General features: G+C 30.5%; 1 protein-coding gene across 1 annotated transcript in view; it reads right to left on the bottom strand.

The window, feature by feature from the left end:
• Positions 1-12,541, bottom strand: part of LOC139491442 (relaxin receptor 2-like) — a 47,134-nt gene extending 34,593 nt beyond the window's left edge. The window contains exon 1 of the mRNA XM_071279139.1: positions 12,409-12,541. The gene's annotated coding sequence lies outside the window, so the exon portion shown is untranslated. The remainder of the gene's footprint in view (positions 1-12,408) is intronic.
• Between the last annotated feature and the right edge of the window lie 1,974 nt (positions 12,542-14,515).

Genomic DNA, 14,515 nt, shown 5'->3' with positions numbered 1-14,515 from the left:
CATCAATTTTGCATCTTTGCTCAGTTTGGGGGTCAATCAAATGCAGTACACTTTTATGTACTATAATATGGTTTTTGTTAGGAATTCATAACTTTATATAAGAAATCAAATTGCATAAGAATATTTAAATTGATCAATATATTAAGCGACAATGTGTAAAACATTGAAACGAAATCCAAACAACACTGACAATAAAACAAATCTGCTTCCTATACTTTTTGATCAGACATATTTCCACCATTCTTTTATCTGTAAAAACCTATCAAATATAGCAGCAGTCTTGTACAAGTATACAACATGCGGTCATTTCTTTACACCATCAGTACCGCTCAAATTAAAACAGTTATAATAACGTAGTAAGTGGCTGTACTGTTCAGCATTTAAAAATCACAAGTTTATTTTATAATTGAATATCGACAAATAAGATTCTATAAGATATATTGTTTTGTTATGGATCTATAATCATCTTCTGATTCATGAATTCTAACAGTTAGAAAACATATGTCATGCAAACAATATAAACTCGTTCAATCTTGCGTGGGAAAACGTACCGTAAAGTGCAAATAAATCAACTGATTGGTGATAAGATCATGAACTTTCGCACGTTTCAGTTGTAGTCTTAAATGTCATTTATCAAACAAGATTACTGCTATATTACGTTTTCTTCAGCATTATGTAATAAAATAGTATGTTTTCTTTCCATTGCAGTTGATACATTTGATAGCGTATGGATTATTTATTTGTGTCGAAAATATAATTTTAGAAACAAACAATACTCTACAAATTATCTATCCCCAAATATTCAAATGTTGAAAAAAAAGGAAAAAGGTACATTTTTATTTAGCTAGAAATTCATGTAATTTTCTTAAGTGTAGATAGAAAGAAAAACAAATGTTAAAACATCACAATATTTGAAAAACAAACACTAAGCTTGAATTTCTGTCTTTATTTTAGGTAAATCATTTTGAAGAAGAAAAACCATTTGTTAAATATCAAATGTGACGTTAGAATATCAAAAGTGTAATGATATTTTGTAAGAAAAAGGAGACGGAAAATAACAAAGAAATCTTCACACTAATGAATCGATGACAAACTGAAAACGCCTAGGTTAAAAACGAAAAACGACCAACGACAAATCTGTAACTAAACACAAAAACTGAGCAACACGAATCAAACCAAAAACCTGGGGTACTCTCGGAGCATAAGTGGTCTGAAAAGATAAGCAGATCTTGTGTCACATACGGCAGAAGTGTTATTGAGGCATTTTGTTATTCTGTTTTGATATAGGGATTCCTTGACCATGTTTTTTAATGACGAGGGAAGAGCCAACGTGTTAACAAAAGAATTTAAAAATTGTGCAAATATGAGTATCGAATGTTCCTTAACCTGTTAACGTTATATACATGTATACAATATTAAATTGTGTTTTCTTTTTATTCCTTTAGCAAAAAAAAAATACGATTAGAAGGAACATTTGTATGACAAAATAAAACCCAGGTTTTGTTAATGAAAAGTCAGATTCTTCTTTATCAGGATATTTGTAAATATTCAGACTTGTAAATCTTTTAAAAACGAATTACTGTGGATTCATTTATTTTGTTGAATGAAAACTAGCATTTTCAAAGATATTTGATTTCGTAAATTTGCCAAAGTCTGCACACATTCCTATAGGAAAGTTGTAATTCGTTGTATATTGAAATTCATGGTTCCCTTGTACGTTTAACCACAAAATCGACAAATATTGGTTTCGAATGAGTTCACAGTATAATGGAATCGAAGGGTGGTATATGCTATTAAAAAACTCATCAAAGATATACCAGGATTGAAATTTTTGTGTTTACGCCTGAACCGCGTTTTGTCTAAAAAAGTTAAAAAGACCAAAAAGTACGAAGTTGAAGAGCATTGATGACCAAAACTTCTTAAAAGTTTTGCCGAATACAGCGAATATGATATATTTGTAAGGTCGCAAAACTTTAGTATTTCTAATATTAAATCTCTTTTCTTAAAATACCAAATAAAAAAGCCTCATTTTTATTATCTTAAAAATATGATAAAAATGCGATGTTACCTATACTGAAAATAACTATAATATAATAAAATGGTTTGGACAATTTGAGACAGTCATAAACTGATTTTGTAATCGATATTTATGACAAGCGAACCATGCTATAATCGGCAAGTCAATATTTTTATCAGTTTTCATTCGGCATTTGTTTCAGTGTCAATTTTACACACATGGATTTTTTTAGTTTTTTTTTAATTTGAACAAGACAAAAAATAGAGCATATAATACTGTTATAGTAAAAAAAAATTTCATACTTTATTATACAATCAAAACAGATCTATGATTTGTTCTAAATGATTATTCAATAAAAAAATAAACGAATACAAAACCAAATATATCAATAAACAAAAAAAGTTGGCGTCCTACCTTAAGATCTATATAGAATCCCTTTCTGAAGTTTGCTGCTCGAAGCTTTCTTTTGAAAAAAGTAATTTCTTTTTATAATTGTGTGGGTGACTGAAGAATTCCGACGTGTTCGCTTTTGGAAATTAAGATCTGTAATGAAGAATCTTCGATCGGATAGCGGAGTATATGCGATGACTAGGTATTGATAAAATTATCCGGAAAATCAGATTTTTTCTCTCATTTAATTGATTACGATCTTCTCTTAGAACTATCTTCAACCAATTTAAGAGTAATTTTGATATAGAGTTATTAAAGATAATGATGAACAGTAGATTTATTTTAGTCATCATGACTTAAGGTCTTTTAATTATGTATTTCAAATGAAGTCTTAACGGAAACGATAATATTCAAAGAACAAACTCGCTGATGTAACTGTTTTTCGACATTAGTAGTCAAATAATAACTACATAGATATAGGAAGATGTGGTATCAATGCCAATGAGACAACTTTCCACCCAAGTCCCAATTTATACATTTAGAAATTGATAATGAGGGTCGGTTGAAAACAAAAAAAATACGACAAAAGAGATGATTTCAGCTTCCCAATTGTGAACTTTCCATTTCTAAGTAGCAACATCACAGCAGCACCTGCATTCGGGGTATATAGCTCCCAATTGATACGATATTCCCGTGCATGCATTTCCTATCATGATTTTCTTGACAGAAGGTTGCTGCTCACAAGGCTGCTATTAAACCAAAATCATCCCTTCGTAAATTTTACGGAAGCTATCACGAGTTGGTAGAGCGTTATGGAATAACCGTTTCACAAATGATATCGGATATGTTCCTTATGTCGTAACTACAATCCCCTTCCCTTTCATGAATTTGACCTACCGAATTAGATCATTTACCGGATTTGTTATAACATGACGGGTGCCAACGGTGAAGTAGGATATGCTTACCCTTCCGGATCACCTGAGATCACCCCTAGTATTTGGTGGGGTTCGTGTTGCTTCTTCTTTAGTTTTCTATGTTGTGTCATGTGTACTAACCCCTAACGGGAAGGATTGTGCCTGATGTTCATATTATGATGAAATCATAATCTTTCAGTCAGTTTAATTGAAGTCTGGAGCTGGCATGTCAGTTAACGGCTAGTAGTCTGTTGTTATTTATGTATTATTGTCATTTTGTTTATTTTCTTTGGTTACATCTTCTGACATCAGACTCGGACTTCACTTGAACTGAATTTTAATGTGCGTATTGTTATGCGTTTACTTTTCTACATTGGTTAGAGGTATAGGGGGAGGGTTGAGATCTCACAAACATGTTTAACCCCGCCGCATTTTTTGCGCCTGTCCCAAGTCAGGAGCCTCTGCCCTATGTTAGTCTTGTATTATTTTAATTTTAGTTTCTTGTGTACAATTTGGAAATTAGTATGGGGTTCATTACCACTGGACTAGTATATATTTGTTTAGGGGCCAGCTGAAGGACGCCTCCGGGTGCGGGAATTTCTCGCTACATTGAAGACCTGTTGGTGACCCTCTGCTGTTGTTTTTTATTTGGTCGGGTTGTTGTCTCTTTGACACATTCCCCATTTCCATTCTCAAATTTATTGTTTTGTCTGTTGGTCTTTTTCATTTTTAGCCATGCATGGCGTTGTCAGTTTATTTTCGATTTATGAGTTTGACTGTCCCTCTGGTATCTTTCGTCCCTCTTTCAAGTACATTTAACAGTTATCTTATAAATATACTAAAAGTCAGGTACATCTATTTTAACATTTTTAATTGCTATTTAAAATACAAGGATGATCACTTTATGTAATTTCATCTTTAATTTGAATTGACATTCCATTAGCGACTGGATAATGTTTAACATTATTCATAGTTAAATGAGACGATTTAGACATGTACCAGCTATTCTCATTTGATGTGCATGTAATGCTTCCGACTAACAAATGCCAACCTTTAAATAAGACCATGTATATTAACTTTTTCTTGTTCACTGAACGGAGAGTATATAGTGATAGTCATGTCAGTCCATAGTGTGTAACATAATCATCATCCTAACCAGGACTTGAATAAGTGTTTCACAGAAACTAACAACATAATTCCATTCTTCATTGCAATTAGTAAGTCTCGCTTATTTTGTTTCTCATTTCCAAGGGGAGACTTTTTTAAAAGAAAAATTAGAAGAATATCACAATGATTATGGGTATATTGAAATATTGGTTTCATAGTGCATGAGTGCAACTTTTATTTTATGATTTAATTGAAATATTCATTAAATATATTTGTGAACTGAGTTGCTTTAGTTTTTCAACGTTACTAATACACAAACATTTTTTGTTGCATACAGCCAAGAGATCTGCAATTTAAATTGCTGATTCAAATGTTAAATGATGCATCATGTCTGTGTTAATCTTTTATTCTGCAGAGATGTAATTTATCTTTCAGCAGTTTTGAACTGGTGAAAAATAATCTGTAAAAAATGTAGAACAATAATTTTTTGTCCATACAAAGTTAATGACATCCAAAAGTGTGATCCATGACCATACTGTGTACATATAACACCGTTTGTCTTCATTGTTATTACGAAGAAGGTAAACGACGTTTTTTGTTTGTAATATAAACAAATTAGACATGAACACTTCTTAAACACGTTATTTAAAATTGCCCGGAATTTCCTAAATATGTTATATATCTTCTGAATTTTTTAAGAGGCAACACGTTTCCCATGTGATAGTCTTACCGGTACCATTGAAACTGCAGCAGATGCGTATTTTGGTAACTTAAGTCTCTCAAATTGTGATCGGAACCACACTATTTGAAACAAAAAAGGTTAAAGAAAAGCGTTGTGGTATTAAAATAATAAAAGAACAAAAAGAATAACTCAAACCCAATAAGGAAGTAATGCTTAGCATAAGGAAGATGCGTTACGTAATTTTGAATTATTTTTTTCTAATTTGATAACAGCAAATTATCAATAAAGTAACAGCCGATCTTTCACAATAACAATATCTTAGTAACAAAATATGTGATGAAAAATAGCGCGAAGACGACTTACAATAATACACGATGGTCTTGACGTATAGATTATAGGTACTGAAGTTGTTTACGATCTTAATAACGTGTTATCTTATTCTTTTATTTGCCATTATAAATATTACTTTTACTGTCTTTTTTGTTTGTTTGTGGTATACATTTGCCATGACTATGTACTTATACATCCCGCCATTGTGTTATTGTTCAATTACAATTTTTGCATTATTGTCTTTCATTTTAGCTAAAATCATTTTACTGTATGCCTTTTTGTGTTTCTTGGTTGCATATGACGTTGATCTGTACTTATACATCCCGTCATTGTGCAATAGTTCTATGATATTTCTTGTTATCTTGGATTTTTTGTGCTTATAAATGTGCTTTGTCTGTGTGTCTTTTTGTATTTCTTTCTTTCATGTGACGTGCCTCTTTACTCTGTACCGTCATTATGTTATTGTTTGTTTATCAATCTGTTTCTTTTTATGATGATTAAGATAATAACACATTTTTACCTACTATGTTTGTTTGTTTTGTTCACACATCGTTGTCCATATAATGAAATTTTATAGACTGTCATACAAGTGAGATGTTTAGCTAGCTACAAAACCAGGTTTAAACCACCATTCTTAAAGCGTGTACCACGTCCAGAAAATGACAGTTGTTGTTCGTTCGTTTGATGTGTTTGAGCTTTTGATTTTGCCATTTGCTTAGAGCTTTCCGTTTTGAATGTTCATCGGAGTTTATTTTTTTTGTGGTTTTATGTTTTATGAATTCACTTTTGACAACCTATTGCAAGCTTTTTATTTTTATTTTTTTTATTCATAGTCTAGCATTCATTTTCATGTAAAAATGTGGCTGAACTCTTTTTCTACCATCGAATGTAGCATTTGTTTCAGTAAAACAAAAACACACATTCAGCTACATTTTCTATATTTTATATGTATTCTAAATAAAAATAATCCATTTATAACATTTTACTATTGCAATTTTCAGCAGCAATCATCTTTATATATACTTTTTTTTCCCAGCTTTTCCATTAGTTTACAAGTACATGTACTGGCTTCTTGGGGTTCTAAATTATGAATGTTTTTAAGAGTAGATGTGCATGTGACATGTTATTTTAAGTACCATTAATTCACACATTAGACAATAATATACATACGAACATTTCACAAATAATGGCAGTTGTATGTAAGATACAAATTTTAATTGATTCCAAAAAAGAAACATATTTTTTCCTTCGTTTTAGCTATTATAACTACTAGTATGAACATTAAGCCATACATTTATAACAAATTCTCCTGTTTATACATATTGTGTTTGCAGCATGTTGATCAGTATCAGTATCTGCCTTTTTTTACGACACATGCCATCAACAGTTCAACAAGCAAATAACTCTTCGATTAGGTAATGGGATATTTATACTATGCACTTTAAGGATATGTAAGGGTTTTCCCCCTCTTAAAACTTGTCAAAGCACGTTTTAGTGCCACTTGTCACGATATTCTGATCTGTTACTGCCTCACGTATAATTTTTCTTACGGTATTTTTCCATATTCGAGGAAAGAACAGCGTGAAAATGATTTATGTTTTTGTTACTGTGTGATGATATTATTGCCAAGAATTATAAAAAAGAAGCATATAGAATTTCATTTCTAGCATACGGGAATACACACAATTATACCAACGATGGTTAATCTCCAGACAATTTTAAGAAATAATTAAAGTTCAAATTTGCTGAGCAACACGTGACCCAATGAACCACTAAAAATCGAACGAATTTGATAAAACGAAATAAAACCCGAATAATATTGGGCACTCTAAGATACTGGATAACTAAATGATTGATTTAAGTGCAGATATCTAGTTAATTAAAGAACACATATGAGTTAAAGTAGTTGTCACTTAACAGGAACTGTTTACTTTACGAACCATCTGGAACACATCCAGTTTTTATTTATGTTTTACTTCGGCGTAATGTTTTGTGGCAATGTTTATTTTTTTTCATTGTTTTTTTCGTTATGATGTTGCCTATTTTCATTCGACTAATGAAAGCATTTTCTGTACCGAAAATCTTGGTAGAGGAGACTATCGTGTCATTACGCTATTATTACAATGTTCGAAATGTAAACTAAGTTAAGGTTGTTCCTACAGATTTTTAATGTAAAGTTTGAAGGGTCATTTTTAAAGGAAACATCTCATCATGCATGTAACTAGACGAAAATACCAAATGCGTAGATATAAGAAGATGGAGTATAAGTGCCAATATAACAACTCTCGAACAAAACTACAATTTGCGAAAGGTAAACCATTATAGGTTTAAGTACGTCCTCCAACACGGCTCACACCAAATAGCAAGTAATCAATGGCCTCCAAAATGGCAAGTGTAAAACCATGCAAAGAGGAAAACCAATGAAAATTCAAAATAAGATTCATATTTGGTGCAGGTAGAAAACATTTGCAAAACTGTGAAAACATGTGAGGAATGTAAAATACATAATTATTCTACTTTTAATGAATCATCAAAGTGCAGTATTTATTTTTTGGCGTGAGAACTTTAAACCATATAACCTCAACTTCCAAAATACTCTAAAGAAACGACAACAAAAACAAAATTCGGAGTTCGAATCACCCAAGATATAGGTTGTGTGCAACAGAATGTGACGAACTATGATGCGGTGGGATTTCACCTAAAGAGGAAATGCTAAAATTTCATTATGATAGCATTCAATAATTACCATTTTAACGATGTGAAGATTCTTAAAATTTGAGAACAATTGGTAACCTTTCAATTTCATTATATTTATATTTTGTTGTTTTCTGACTATTTTTTCATGTGACATTTCTGTATGAACTAATTTGCTCTTACATCTATTTGGTTCGTGCCGTCGCAGTCTTGCATTTTTTAACATTGATTTTCGACTTGTTAACACCGTCTGTTTGGTACCCTTTGGTTTAATTAGTGTTTAATATTTTTCTTATTTATTATGTACATTATCTGGACGTTAGGCTATCATTGTTTTTTATTCGAGCTCATGTGTTTGTAAAATGTGTTTAAATTATATAGCGCTGTAGACAAAACTATCGTAAATTGTTGTCTGGTAACAAAACCAATTGGAATTAAAATCCAATAGTACTTCACTGTTCTTCTCAATTGCGTCGTGAAATTAGCAGCTATTCACAAATAATTTTCATGTTTAAGTTTCTAAACATAGAATTCTAATTAAGAATCAAATGTTAACAACCTTTAAGAAAAAACTATTTGTATCCACATAAATTCATTTAAAATCAACGTCTCTCAGCTGACACTATACCTAATTAAACAAAAGAGTTATATTTATCTTTAAGCTGCAGATACAAATACCACTTTAATTATTTAAAAATATCATCACGAAATTTATACCAATGCATGATTTTAAAAACCAGTCACAACATATTTTGCTCGTTGAAATCATATCGAGAGCAATCATTTGCATATAAGCGGTTGTCAAAGTATCAACTAAAAATTACTATAGCACATCGTACATGTACAAGATTGAACATATAAAGTTACTACAATTAACCATGTAGCTATACTAAAATTGTAAAGTTGAAATTTGGTTTTCAATTTTATTCCTACGTTTTGTTTGTGGTATTATTTTTCTGGTTATCTGATAAATTTATTATTTGGTTTAGTTTCTTTTAAATTCTTCAATACCACATGAATTGGAATTCTCTGAATATGCCATAATACTTGTTGTGATTAGAAATATTTTGATACAACATAGTTGTGCAATGTGATGCAAGGATATTCTAAGTAGCACACAACTAAAATATTACAGTGTTTGCAGCTTATACACCATACACTATTAGCTTCTTATAAACTGCTAATAACAAACCATAAGTTTTACTATAAAATAAGATTAAGTGTACGCGTAAAACGAAAACACATTGTTAAGTCAATACTACTGAAGTACTGTAGTGTATGCCCGTATATTCTTACAGTAAGGTCTTTTGGCTTGTGAGAGAACTGGATTGTTACAAGTATACTATTTTATATCGGTAAACTAGTTTAAACACGGTCAATGCTGATTGTTTCATTATTCAGGTTTGAGTGGAATAAATCATGATCTTTTATGATTGCTGGTCTGATTATTTGTCTTTATTGTCGTAAAATACACAGTATAAGGAGATTCATTTAAAATGATATATTTTATAAATAGATTCATACAATTACAAACCGTTTAAAATAAGAAATGCACAACACATCTAAGGAACGTAGTTTTAAAGGTCAATTATCATTATAAATATAAGGGATTCTGTATGTTGTCAATAGGTAAATTATGTAATAAAATTCAAAAGATAAAGATAAATTCCAATTTTCCTTGTGACACTAAAACAACATGTATAACACAAACAACAAATAGTGCTGTATTGATTTCCCCGCTTGAAATAAAGGTGAATCATCGGTATATATTTCATCGGATATAGGTTTCTTATACTTGCCGAAAAGAAGATTTTACCATGCTTTTTTGAAACAATAACATTAAAAAATTGGCGCATCGTTCTATTTTTCGAGCTACAAGTCTTCCAAAAAAGCTTTCACTTTCATTCGAGTATACAATTTTAACTATAAAAATTACCACACCAAATAGAAGTTGCTAAGCTGAAACATTTATTCATAAAGACACAAATGCTGGATATTTGTTTAAAATGATTAAATATTTTGTAGTCAATAACTTATTTATCATTTATAAAAAAAAATTCTTACACATATATATTACAGTCGGTCTCATAATTTGCAATTTTAAGCAAAGAATTAAACCGGTTGTGTACTACTCTTGAACATTTCAAAATGGCAGTATACAGTGAATCTACCTTATTAAATCATATTTTTTATTCCTCATCCAGGATGAGCAACAATCATGATTTATCAGTCCTTCGACGTTTATACTAGGATTTTTCATTTTGAAATATTTCCGTCTCCAGCAACACTAAAGGTATAAGTTGCTGGATGTTATGATGCAGCAGTAAAATTGATACCTGTAATGCTGTCTCTGTGAATATATTAACCAACAAACCCTCTTGAATATGTTTTCAATTTCATGATTGAACTCCTTATACTTCCGTTCCATCTATTTCAAAGTAAAAGCCATGATAAAGATAAAAGTAATAATTTTCTGTCGTAACACCAGACAGAAAACCATAAATTATGTATTGATGATATGTTTTTACTTGTTTTTATTTCATGGAAAGACAGTGTCAAGTTTTTATGTGGTAATGAAACTTTTTCTAATAAATTGCATTTCAGAAATTGATTTCATAAGAAAATTTGAAAAGCCAGACACGTAAATAAAATTTTATTTTTCGAAAATGCTGCTCTCTAAAAAGCACAGATAATACTGACAAAGAGATTGATAGCAAAACTGAAACACTAACTAAGACTAAAATGTCATATACATAAATAAACTATGGCCTGTAGATGTTGCTTGATGACCTACAAACAGGTGATGGGTGCCATTAAATTTAAATTATGTACATGTAAAATCAATAGCAAGCTGTAGCAGTCAGCCAAATTCAATAGTCGAAGCACAGACAAGACATGGACATTGTTCAAAGAGAAAGACAAATAAAGTACATAACACACTACGTAGAAGTTTCTAGTTTAAGTACGGGAATCGGGTCTAATTCAATAGCGGTATTGACTATTTCTGGAACGTAACACAGTATTTTAAGACATAATTAAGAGATAGCTACAAGTAATTGACCGTTTGTTTGTCTCCGTTCTCAAATAAGATTATCTTCCCTTGATCCTACACTAGAACTCAATCTTATAAAAGTGTAATTAGTTTTTATAATAATGTCCCTTGCAGTAGCATTTCAATATGCATTTCATAGTCAGAAATCTTGTAGTCAATTCATTAGATTATGTTCGGTCTATTTGCAGATTATCAAGTAGATATTAGTTATATACCTGACTGAACGAGACATTTAAAAGTTTTATTGTCTAAATCTAATAAGTTAAATGACTTATTAGTAAAAAAGATTACAATAAAAAATATCTGCATAATTACATATTAAGCTGTTACTGTTATAGGGCTCGGATTTTGCAGATTGAGTTATGATTGAAATGGCTGTTTTAATGACAGATCCTGTATTGTCTCTTCAATTATTACTTTTATACGCCGATTTTATAGACTTCGGACAATTTTAAGCTTGACATCTTGCAACCTCGGTGTATTTAATCTTCATGCGTTCTCTTACCTGCCTAAGATGTAGCATTGTTATTTTTTTTCGTTCAGTTTCTGTAACATTGACTTACGTTTTACATATCATGTCCGCCATGTACAACAAAAGGAAACTATTACTTAATTATGGATGGTTTATAGACGTCTGTAGAAATAATTTCTTTTCTTTTAAGGAAATATGTGTATAATTGTATAAGAGATGTTTCACAAGTGGCCGTAACGCCAACAATACAATACACACATATATATATAATATAAAGACGATATCAGCTCAGCTAAAACTAAGACAAACTGATTTTCTGAAAGAAAGACCAAATTAGAAAAAAAGATAAAATCGTTGAAAGGTTTGCAAAAATAGAACGAACGATGATATGGGTAAATATGTAAAAAAAAAAAGTCAGAACTTAAAAACTAAATATAGCAACAACAACAACATGAGCATAACAAGGTAACCGTGTATCATTTGAAATCATCCATCAAATCACATTAGTTCAGGATAAGCGAGTTTAAAATCATCTTTTTATAGCAATGTTTAGCATTTGAAATACCGAACTCACGTTGTCAACGTTGTTAATATAGAAAGATCTCCCCGCAAAAATATGAGCCTGACTGTCACTATAGCAAACAAAAATGTTGCATACACAGAGTTGCATATTCACACATCTACATTGCAACATGTTCATTGTGACAACAAAATCGCATTTAAGGTAAATTAACTGATAATGAATCTTACCTTACGATTTTCCATAGGCGAATTATTCCATTTAAACGATATCGTGCATGTAGATTCATTTTAAAATTTAAAAAAAATTAAGACATTTTGACGTTTACTATGAAATGTTCCGTTACGGTAATAATTTCCTGCTCAGTTCCAGTGATAATTAAAAAAAACTCTGCAATATGATAATAAGAAAAGAAACGATTTGCCGATTAAACTCCCTGCTTTTTTATAAGTTTTCTTTTCTTATTTATTCACTACAGCACAGCACTTGAATGTAAAACAATTCATTGCATCTTGTTTATATGTAAATTAAAGGTTTGCAAATGAGAAATATAAGCACCCATTAACGTTGCATATTACTGAAATGTCATTAGCCGACTTCCTGTTGAATGTTTTGAATATTTTGCATGAGTTTAATTCGCCTGTCTGGACGTTCGACATGTAAATTAGCTTTTGTTGGTTAAGTTACGTAATGTTTAAAGCCATTTTATTCTTTGGTTTTTTAATTTATGATCAATTTTGTAAAAGGATGTCAGACTTCCTTGTATGATAGAAACAATGTGCTACAAATGTCAAAAATGTACATCTTAGTGTAAAAAATTTATTATAGATACCAAGCTTAGAAATGTGTTTGCCAGACGCACATTACGTCTTTAAATGACAAGTCAGTGACGTTACAATCAAAACATATTTTGTAAAATACAGCATAGATAATCCATTCTGCTGAAGTAAATCTTTAGTACTTCGAAAAAGAAAAATCGTTAATATGTTAATTAACAATAAAAATAGCTCTAAAAGGAAAGTGCAACTCAAAATTGTTTTTTTTATCATTGGATTCACTCCTTTATTAGCTGTATCTCAAGGATAGAAGTTATCGTCTATTAAATGAATTACATGTGAATCATTGACAATTTAAATATACGTTTTTATAACATACTTAATATTTCTAAAACAGGATGTGTTTGAAGTTTGGTTGAAATCTAGTTATTAGAGTGAACTTTTTAATTCTTACTTTGGATGTAGGGGATTTTTGCTTTTTTTTTTTTTACAAAATAAATCGCTATGAAAGTTAGCAGAGACTATTTTAGACAGTCGACAGGCATATACTTGTATCATACACACAATAAGGTTGATTTTGGACAAGTGGTGTAAGAGGGGAAAATTTTAGTAATCGCTGAATATGACTTGCTTGACCTGGTTGATTATTTCAATATTATACATGTTTTAATCATAATAGTTGCAATATTGGACAATTAACAAAGTAAACATATCACATTGATTTCATCTGCTTCAGAAATAGCAAATTCAGTAATTTTGCAGGTTGTATTAATCTGACGTGTTTGAATTTGTCCTGTCTTCTGCAAATACATTGTACCGAAAAAACAATGAATATATTACTAAGCTTAAAATGGTACGATTAATTTGTGTCCTCTGATTGAAGTGATTTACTAATGCTTCTCTGCTAATAAAAGTTTGATGAAATGTCACACACAAATATACTTTGAAGATGCCATATTGCATTTGAACATATCTTGTTAACGCTGGAAATAATTTAAAAGTGAGAGTTTGATTTGCATTTGTGAAGGCGGTGATCAAAATAAAGATATGCACTTTTAAATTAGCTGCAAAGGTACATGCATTTTTTACAATTGACTAAATACAAATAATGTAAACTTGTATTGACGAAAGCAAGATAAAAAGGGGAAAAGTAACACCGTTTTTATTCATTTAAAACCATCTGTAGAACTGAGGTAGACTTTAACAAACAGAAAAACTAAATTTTTCTAGGAAACAGTTCTTCAATTAAGATTTTCCTGATTGTACAAGGTGTTTTGATGAATCGACATTTTTAAAAAAGAATTGAAAAGAATAAATATTTGATCAAAGAAAATAAATTTTATTTTGCATTTATTTTAATATAAAATGAGACTTACATATATAATGTTTCTGCCTGCTTTTGTTTTGTAAATATTAAGTGGAGAGCTTCTCTAATTCATGTCATTTAGAACAATTCTGTTGACCAAATTCTGATAATTTTCTCCAGAACAAATTTGTACAACTCTATTTTAGAACATTTTGTGAGAGTTTCGACCAAGAACAGATTGGGTTGCAGTAACGA

Source organism: Mytilus edulis, chromosome 10 (genome assembly GCF_963676685.1).
Source record: "Mytilus edulis chromosome 10, xbMytEdul2.2, whole genome shotgun sequence".
Lineage (NCBI taxonomy): Eukaryota > Metazoa > Mollusca > Bivalvia > Mytilida > Mytilidae > Mytilus > Mytilus edulis.
The sequence above is the reverse complement of the archived record's forward strand: the minus strand, read 5'-3'. Positions and strand labels throughout refer to the sequence as shown.